General features: G+C 48.8%; 1 long non-coding RNA gene across 1 annotated transcript in view; it reads right to left on the bottom strand.

Annotated features, from left to right (window-relative positions):
* LOC135529015 (uncharacterized) overlaps nt 1-7,500 on the bottom strand; it is a 12,973-nt gene that overhangs the window by 2,675 nt on the left and 2,798 nt on the right. The window contains exon 2 of the long non-coding RNA XR_010453628.1: nt 492-603. This is a non-coding gene — a long non-coding RNA (uncharacterized LOC135529015). The remainder of the gene's footprint in view (nt 1-491; nt 604-7,500) is intronic.

The raw sequence follows: 7,500 nt of genomic DNA, 5'->3' as shown, positions 1-7,500 counted from the left end.
GGTGTCACATAAAGCAGCTACTGTTACTGGTTACTGGGGTTACACACACACACACACACACACACACACACACACACACACACACACACACACACACACACACACACACACACACACACACACACACACACACACACACACACACACACACACACACACACACACACACACACACACACACACACACACACACACACACACACACACACACACACACACACACACACACACACACAGCAATATGTCCAGTCTCACTGCAACACACACACACAGCAATATGTCCAGTCTCACTGCAACACACACACACAGCAATAAGTCCAGTCTCACTGCAACACACACACACAGCAATAAGTCCAGTCTCACTGCAACACACACACACAGCAATAAGTCCAGTCTCACTGCAACACACACAGCAATATGTCCAGTCTCACTGCAACACACACACACAGCAATATGTCCAGTCTCACTGCAACACACACAGTACTACGTACGGTCACATCTCATGCCCTGGTGTATCAACCCGTAGAGTAGGGATCCACAGTGGTCACAGAACGTAGGGCTGGAGTAGGTGTGGACCTTAAACTTGTGTTTACTCCTCGGGTCCTGGAGAGAGCGAGAGACAGAGAGAGACAGAGAGGGAGAGAGAAAAACAGAGAGAGAGGTTGTGAGGTCGGGGTCCCACTCACCAACCAAGATTTCAGAGAATGGGACAAACAACAAATTGAGACTCTGCATGCAGAATTTTGCACAAAAAAGTATTTATTTAACCTTTGACTAGACAAAAATATCCTATGAATTAGGCCGATACCCGCTAATTATCAAAATTGTTTATTTCACTTTTGTTAAACCATTTCACTTGCTTTGGCAATGTAAAGTTGTGTTTCCCATGCCAATAACGCCTCTTGAATTGAATTGTATTTAATTGAGAGAGTAAAACCACAATATGACCTTAACAAAGACAAGGTCAGACCACAATGTGACTGATATCCCTGGAACTCACAATGTGACTGTTATCCCTGGAACTCACAATGTGACTGTTATCCCTGGAACTCACAATGTGACTGATATCCCTGGAACTCACAATGTGACTGATATCCCTGGAACTCACAATGTGACTGATATCCCTGGAACTCACAATGTGACTGATATCCCTGGAACTCACAATGTGACTGTTATCCCTGGAACTCACAATGTGACTGATATCCCTGGAACTCACAATGTGACTGTTATCCCTGGAACTCACAATGTGACTGTTATCCCTGGAACTCACAATGTGACTGTTATCCCTGGAACTCACAATGTGACTGATATCCCTGGAACTCACAATGTGACTGATATCCCTGGAACTCACAATGTGACTGTTATCCCTGGAACTCACAATGTGACTGTTATCCCTGGAACTCACAATGTGACTGTTATCCCTGGAACTCACAATGTGACTGATATCCCTGGAACTCACAATGTGACTGTTATCCCTGGAACTCACAATGTGACTGTTATCCCTGGAACTCACAATGTGACTGATATCCCTGGAACTCACAATGTGACTGATATCCCTGGAACTCACAATGTGACTGATATCCAACACAACTCCCCTGGAACTCACAATGTGACTGTTATCCCTGGAACTCACAATGTGACTGATATCCCTGGAACTCACAATGTGACTGATATCCAACACAACTCCCCTGGAACTCATAGTGTGAGGGAGAGAGAGAGATGAGTGAGGAAGAGATGATGGAGAGAGAGATGAGGGAGAGAGAGATGAGGGAGAGATAGAGATGAGGGAGATAGAGATAACCTTTGTGTCACAATACAGTTGAAGTCGGAAGTTAACATACACTTTAGCTCAATACATTTAAACTCCGTTTTTTCACAATTCCTGACATTTAATCCTAGTAAAAATTCCCTGTCTTGGGTCAGTTAGGATCACCACTTTATTTTAATGTGAAATGTCAGAATAATAGTAGGGAGAATGATTTATTTCAGCTTTTATTTATTTCATCACATTCCCAGTGAGTCAGAAGTTTTACATACACTAAATTAGTATTTGGTAGCATAGCCTTTAAATTCTTTAACTTGGGTCAAACGTTTCGGGTAGCCTTCCACAAGCTTCCCACAATAATTTGGGTGAATTTTGGACTATTCCAAAACCACCTCTCCACCACGCCGTCAGAGCTGGTGTAACTGAGTCGGGTTTGTAACTGTGTTGAGGTGTGTTATTAGTTGATTGACCTAATGTGCCACGCTGCACATTCCATTATCTCTCATGCTTTACGAGGTCAACAGGGGAGAGGGCAAGGGTCAACACTGCTTTATCACAGACACAGATAGAGAGAGAGAAAGAGAGAGAGAGAGACACTAAGACAGAGAGAGAGAGAGAGACACCAAGACAGAGAGAGAGAGACACCAAGACAGAGAGAGAGAGACAGAGAGAGAGAGAGACAGAGAAAGAGAGAGAGAGAGAGACACCAAGACAGAGAAAGAGAGAGAGAGAGAGAGAGACACCAAGACAGAGAAAGAGAGAGAGAGACACCAAGACAGAGAGAGAGAGACAGAGAGAGAGAGAGAGACACCAAGACAGAGAGAGAGAGAGAGAGAGAGAGAGAGAGAAAGAGAGACAGAGAGAGAGAGAGAGACACCAAGACAGAGAGACACCAAGACAGAGAGAGAGAGAGAGAGACACCAAGACAGAGAGAGAGAGAGACACCAAGACAGGGAGAGAGAGACACCAAGACAGAGAAAGAGAGAGAGAGACAGAGAGAGAGAGAGAGACAGAGAAAGAGAGAGAGAGACACCAAGACAGAGAGAGAGAGACAGAGAGAGAGAGAGACACCAAGACAGAGAGAGAGAGAGACAGAGAGAGAGAAAGAGAGACAGAGAGAGAGAGAGAGAGAGAGAGAGAGAGAGAGACACCAAGACAGAGAGACACCAAGACAGAGAGAGAGAGACACCAAGACAGAGAGAGAGCAAGAGACAGAGAGAGAGAAAGAGAGACACAGAGAGAGAGAGACACCAAGACAGAGAAAGAGAGAGAGACAGAGAGAGAGAAAGAGAGAGAGAGAGACAGAGAGAGAGAGAGAGAGACACCAAGACAGAGAGAGAGCAAGAGACAGAGAGAGAGAGAGAGACACCAAGACAGAGAAAGAGCAAGAGACAGAGAGAGAGAAAGAGAGACACAGAGAGAGAGAGAGACAGGGAGAGAGAGACAGAGAGAGAGACAGGGAGAGAGAGACAGAGAGAGCGAGACAGACAGAGCGAGAGAGAGACACACAAAGAGAGAGACACACAGAGACAGAGAGAGAGAGAGAGACACCGAGACCGAGAGAGAGAGAGAGAGAGAGAAAGAGACAGAGAGAGAGAGACAGAGAGAGAGATGGACGGAGGGAGGGAGGGAGAGAGAGAGAGATGGAGGGAGGGACAGAGAGAGTAGCCTGTTGACTGACCCTCTCCTGTTCTTTTAGACAAACCCATGAAACAAGAGCAGCCAGAAGAACAGGACAGTGCTGACCTTGTCTTTATTAATGTCAGGCTCATTTAACAGCCATTTAATCAGTGGCTACATAATCAATATTTAACAAACACACATATACGAAACACAAACACACAAACCCGCTCCTGGTGCCTGTCTTATCCCTGTGATTTTTCCCTGAGGGGACATTGGAGAAAGGTGGGAAAACTGCGGGAATGTTGTTGGGAACGAGGTGGGAATACTACGGGAGGGTTGTTGGGAACGAGGTGGGAATACTACGGGAGGGTTGTTGGGAACAAGGTGGGAATACTACGGGAGGGTTGTTGGGAACGAGGTGGGAATACTACGGGAGGGTTGTTGGGAACGAGGTGGGAATACTACGGGAGGGTTGTTGGGAACGAGGTGGGAATACTACGGGAGGGTTGTTGGGAACGAGGTGGGAATACTACGGGAGGGTTGTTGGGAACGAGGTGGGAATACTACGGGAGGGTTGTTGGGAACGAGGTGGGAATACTACGGGAGGGTTGTTGGGAACAAGGTGGGAATACTACGGGAGGGTTGTTGGGAACGAGGTGGGAATACTACGGGAGGGTTGTTGGGAACGAGGTGGGAATACTACGGGAGGGTTGTTGGGAACAAGGTGGGAATACTACGGGAGGGTTGTTGGGAACGAGGTGGGAATACTACGGGAGGGTTGTTGGGAACGAGGTGGGAATACTACGGGAGGGTTGTTGGGAACGAGGTGGGAATACTACGGGAGGGTTGTTGGGAACGAGGTGGGAATACTACTGGAGGGTTGTGTGTTATCGGGGAAGGTTGTCCTGCTAGGAACGATTAGAGAATGGAACAAGAGAGGACATCTGGGGTTAGAGAAGTTACTGATAGAACAATCCAGACAGAGAGGGAGGAATGGAGGGAGGGAGGAATGGAGAGAGGGAGAGAGGAATGGAGATATGGAGAGAGAGAGGGAGGAATGGACAGAGGGAGGGAGGAATGGAGAGAGAGAGAGAGAGGAATGGAGAGAGGGTAGGAGGAATGGAGATATGGAGAGAGAGAGGGAGGAATGGACAGAGGGAGGGAGGAATGGAGAGAGGGAGGGAGGAATGGAGATATGGAGAGAGAGAGGGAGGAATGGACAGAGGGAGGGAGGAATGGAGAGAGGGAGGGAGGAATGGAGAGAGGGAGGGAGGAATGGAGATATGGAGAGAGAGAGGGGAGGAATGGACAGAGGGAGGGAGGAATGGAGAGAGGGAGGGAGGAATGGAGATATGGAGAGAGAGAGGGAGGAATGGAGAGAGGGAGGGAGGAATGGAGAGAGGGAGGGAGGAATGGAGAGAGGGAGGGGGGAATGGAGAGAGGGAGGGAGGAATGGAGAGAGGGAGGAATGGAGATATGGAGAGAGAGAGGGAGGAATGGAGAGAGGGAGGGAGGAATGGAGAGAGAGGGAGGAATGTAGAGAAGGAGGGAGGAATGGAGAGAGGGGGAGGAATGGAGAGAGGGAGGGAGGATTGGAGAGAGGGAGGGAGGAATGGAGATATGGAGAGAGGGAGTAATGGAGAGAGGGAGGGAGGAATGGAGAGAGAGGGAGGAATGGAGAGAGGGGGAGGAATGGAGATATGGAGAGAGAGGGAGGAATGGAGAGAGGGAGGAATGGAGATATGGAGAGAGAGAGGGAGGAATGGAGAGAGAGAGGGGAGGAATCTACAGAGGGAGAGGAAATGGAGAGAGGGTAGGAGGAATGGAGAGAGGGAGGGAGGAATGAAGAGAGGGAGAGTGAGGAATGGAGAGAGAGGGAGGAATGGAGAGAGGGAGGAATGGAGGAATGGAGAAAGGGAGGGAGGAATGGAGAGAGGGTAGGAGGAATGGAGAGAGGGTAGGAGGAATGGAGAGAGGGAGGGAGGAATGGAGAGAGGGTAGGAGGAATGGAGAGAGGGTAGGAGGAATGGAGAGAGAGAGGGAGGAATGGAGAGAGAGAGGGAGGAATGGAGAGAGAGAGGGAGGAATGGAGAGAGGGTAGGAGGAATGGAGAGAGGGAGGAATGGAGGAATGGAGAAAGGGAGGGAGGAATGGAGAGAGGGAAGGAGGAATGGAGAGAGGGTAGGAGGAATGGAGAGAGGGAGGGAGGAATGGAGAGAGGGTAGGAGGAATGGAGAGAGGGTAGGAGGAATGGAGAGAGGGAGGGAGGAATGGAGAGGGGGAGAGAGAGGGAGGAATGGAGAGAGAGAGGGAGGAATGGAGAGAGGGAGGAATGGAGATATGGAGAGAGAGGGGAGGAATGGAGAGAGAGAGGGAGGAATCTACAGAGGGAGAGAGGAATGGAGAGAGGGTAGGAGGAATGGAGAGAGGGAGGGAGGAATGGAGAGAGGGAGAGTGAGGAATGGAGAGAGAGAGGGAGGAATGGAGAGAGAGAGGGAGGAATGGAGAGAGGGAGGGAGGAATGGAGAGAGGGTAGGAGGAATGGAGAGAGGGGTAGGAGGAATGGAGAGAGGGAGGGAGGAATGGAGAGGGGAGAGAGAGGGAGGAATGGAGATAGGGAGGGAGGAATGGAGATAGGGAGGGAGGAATGGAGAGGGAGGGAGGAATGGAGAGAGGGAGGGAGGAATGGAGAGAGAGGGAGGAATGGAGAGAGGGGAGGAATGGAGAGAAGGAGGGAGGAATGGAGAGAAGGAGGGAGGAATGGAGAGAGGGAGGAATGGAAATATAGGGAGAGGCGAGTTGAGTTTTTACCAAAAAGTTCTATTTTGGTTTCATCTGACCATATGACATTCTCACAATCTTCTTGTGGATCATCCAAATGCTCTCTTGCAAACTTCAGACGGGCCTGGACATGTGTGGCTTAAGCAGGGGGACACGTCTGGCACTGCAGAATTTGAGTCCCGGGCGGTGTAGTGTGTTACTGATGGTAGGCTTTGTTACTTTGGTCCCAGCTCTCTGCAAGTCATTCACTAGGTCCCCCTGTGTGGTTCTGGGATTTTTGCTCACCGTTCTTGTGATCATTTTGACCCCACGGGGTGAGATCTTGCGTGGAGCCCCAGATCGAGGGAGATTATCAGTGGTCTTGTATGTCTTCCATTTACTAATAATTGCTCCCACAATTGATTTTCTCAAACCAAGCTATTGCTGATCCAGTCTTCCCAGCCTGGTGCAGGTCTACAATTTGGTTTCTGCTGTCCTTTGACAGCTCTTTGGTCTTGGCCATAGTGGAGTTTGGAGTGTGACTGTTTGAGGTTGTGGACAGGTATCTTTTCTACTGATAACAAGTTCAAACAGGTGCCATTAATACAGGTAACGAGTGGAGGACAGAGGAGCCTCTTAAAGAAGAAGTTTCAGGTCTGTGAGAACCAGAAATCTTGCTTGTTTGTAGGTGACCAAATACTTATTTTCCACCATAATATGCAAATAAATTCATTTAAAAATCCTACAATGTGATTTTCTGGATTTTTTTCTTCTCATTTTGTCTGTCATAATTGAAGTGAACCTATGATGAAAATTACAGGCCTCTCATCTTTTTAAGTGGGAGAACTTGCGCAATTGGTGGCTGACTAATTACTTTTTTGCCCCACTGTACATCCTAGAAACCTGGTTAAACTATCATTATGACATCATGGATGAATTCTAGAATATACCCCACTGTATGGAGAGAGGGGGGGGGGGCAATGGAGAGAGAGGGAGGAAGGGAGATATGGAGAGAGAGAGGGAGGAAGGGAGATATGGAGAGAGAGAGGGAGGAAGGGAGATATGGAGACAGAGAGGGAGGAAGGGAGATATGGAGACAGAGGGAGGAATGGAGATATGGAGACAGAGAGGGAGGAAGGGAGATATGGAGAGAGAGAGGGAGGAAGGGAGATATGGAGAGAGAGAGGGGGGGGCAATGGAGAGAGAGAGGGAGGAAGGGAGATATGGAGAGAGAGGGAGGAAGGGAGATATGGAGAGAGAGAGGGGAGGAAGGGAGATATGGAGAGAGAGAGGGAGGAAGGGAGATATGGAGAGAGAGGGAGGAAGGGAGATATGGAGAGAGAGAGGGAGGA

This window comes from Oncorhynchus masou, unplaced genomic scaffold (assembly GCF_036934945.1).
Source record: "Oncorhynchus masou masou isolate Uvic2021 unplaced genomic scaffold, UVic_Omas_1.1 unplaced_scaffold_1077, whole genome shotgun sequence".
NCBI classification, from domain to species: domain Eukaryota; kingdom Metazoa; phylum Chordata; class Actinopteri; order Salmoniformes; family Salmonidae; genus Oncorhynchus; species Oncorhynchus masou.
Note: the sequence above shows the minus strand (reverse complement) of the source record. Positions and strands in the feature narration are given on the sequence as shown.